General features: G+C 46.1%; 2 non-coding genes across 2 annotated transcripts; both read right to left on the bottom strand.

Moving 5' to 3' along the window:
• Nucleotides 1–508: 508 nt before the first annotated feature.
• On the bottom strand, nucleotides 509–597 carry TRNAR-UCU (transfer RNA arginine (anticodon UCU)). Its single transcript is given in 2 exon segments — nucleotides 509–544; nucleotides 561–597. It is a non-coding gene; the product is annotated as a tRNA-Arg (tRNA).
• Nucleotides 598–1,849: 1,252 nt separating this feature from the next.
• TRNAR-CCU (transfer RNA arginine (anticodon CCU)) lies at nucleotides 1,850–1,922 on the bottom strand. Its single transcript has one exon. It is a non-coding gene; the product is annotated as a tRNA-Arg (tRNA).
• Nucleotides 1,923–2,334: the final 412 nt, after the last annotated feature.

Genomic DNA, 2,334 nt, shown 5'->3' on the forward strand with positions numbered 1-2,334 from the left:
CTGAAGGATGTGGTAGCTCCGGGAGACGCAGACTACAGCCACTGCGATGCCCGGTGCAGCCACAACTGAGGCACAAACATCAAAGTATTTGCTGAAGTCATCCTGCACGCTCTGTCCATCTCAAGAATAGGTACCAAATCCAGAGCCTGTCTGGACCCCACTCTGTTCAACCCCTGATCAGATCCAGTGCACCCACCACAGATAACCTATTGCGGTTCTCTGGTGAAACCGCCCCGGATGTAAAAAGACTACAGACCATGGGGCAGACTTACAAGCCCCTTGCGCCACTTTTGCGTCACTTTTCCCATGTTAAAAGTGGAGCGAGGAGCTTGTAAATCTGCCCGCATGTGTGCACAAAGTGCAAAGATTCCCTCGCACCTGTACAACAATGCGTGGATGAAGGCCCTCCCTGCCCACACTACACACCTGGGGAACCAAAAGCAGCTCTAGATAAACAAAAAGTATGAATTAACTTTTCTCTCATAATTTGGACCGATCTGTATCAAAACGACTCTGGTGGGACTCGAACCCACAACCTTTGAATGCCTTCACAGTCAACCTAGAAGTCCAACGCGCTATCCATTGCGCCACAGAGCCACCTGTAGAAGCATGCGCCTCTGAGTGCACTATTGATAGAATGGAGAAAAACAGTGAAGCTCTGGTTCGAGCACTTTCCCTTTAGTGAAAGTGCAAATACATCTGTAAGCACGAGATGGACTGCTCTGGGTCCAGTTACAGGGTCTAAGGGGCGTGTGACGTATTTTGGGCCGGGTTATAGTTACTTTACACTGGACGCTCCTCGTTGCTGGCGGCGATTCCTGTTCGCCTTCGTATGGGATGTGAAGAGTTACATGTATCATGTATCATGATGTTGACCCCGCCCCTCTGTTGCTGCTCGTTGCTGGCGGCGATTCCTGTTCGCCTTCGTATGGGATGTGAAGAGTTACATGTATCATGTATCATGATGTTGACCCCGCCCCTCTGTTGCTGTCAGTCACCACTGCAGACATTCAACTCGTGTGTATACAGGGCCCCGCCAATGGCTCCCTGCTTCAGGGAAGCCCACGAGGCGTGTGGTAAAGTCACCCCGGAAGCCTCCTCCTGCGCCCTCTTCTGGGTTTAAGTTCTGATAGTGAAACATTAAATCACATCATGAATTCACGACACTGACCCGTAGTATACAAGGGTCACGTGACACATTTTCCGGCTAGATTTACATGAGCTCTGATTGGATAAACCAGAACAGTTTGGTCACTTTCAACTTCGTCTTCTTGAAACCCATGAAAAGAAAGCCTCATAAAGCTTCTGTCCTGAGACGGCGATAAACCAGGCTCGTTCCTTAACTTGAACCAGTCCTAGCATTAAAAGTTGTTAAATAAACGGGCAAGCGTCTGTTTTCAGCTTAATTGAAGTTATAGAAAGGAAGTGATTAAATGTCCTGCACCACTTACCTTTAGGAACACCCTCATTTTTAAAGACGTATTTCATCAAACCTATGAAAATATGATAAAGTCGCTTCAAGATTCTAAAAGTGTATTTCAATAACATGCAGAACCGTGTCACCGTTGTATATCGGATTTCATCAGTGCATTGAGAATTGGTTTCGTACAGAGCACATCTTGAACTCATGTATTTCATTGCAATCTTATTTGCGATCATGAAGAACAAGGAAGGAAAGTGAAATAAAACAACTTCTGAGAATCACGCAATTTGGTGAAGTGGGGAAGCCGGGAGTGATCATCCGATTTTTGGTTTCATATTGTGCAATTGAGCAACTTTTACTTCCCCTACACCCTCCTTACAGTCCTAATGAAGACCCTGACAAAACTGTAAAAAATACATCTGTATTCACCCCAGATGGGACTCGAACCCACAATCCCTGGCTTAGGAGGCCAGTGCCTTATCCATTAGGCCACTGGGGCTGTATGACATCGTTGATTTTTAATTCCTTGCTCTATGAACGACATGCTGTACCCACTCGACGCTTTTAGTAAGGTATAAAAACAAGTATATGCAATCTTCGGAAACACCCATGCTGTGGTGCTTAAAGTTTGAAATGTCAGCGTTCACCTGAACCAGTTAATCCATCACATTTCTGCCCTAATGAGCTTAAGGGTGAAGACCCCAGCAAAATTGGATACAGAACCGCAAAGCATATTTCTTTCTCCTGCAGATAAGTGTCGAACTTTAAATCCATGTTTAGGCGAAGAAAAGTCTTCTCCATCGGGCACTGTTGCTATAAAGAGTCTGTGCGTCGTGGAGTCAGGATTCCTGCCTGGACGATTAAATACATTGGGGCAGATTTACAAGCCCCTTGCGCCACTTTTGCGTCAC

This window comes from Triturus cristatus, chromosome 4_1 (genome assembly GCF_964204655.1).
Source record: "Triturus cristatus chromosome 4_1, aTriCri1.1, whole genome shotgun sequence".
Lineage (NCBI taxonomy): Eukaryota > Metazoa > Chordata > Amphibia > Caudata > Salamandridae > Triturus > Triturus cristatus.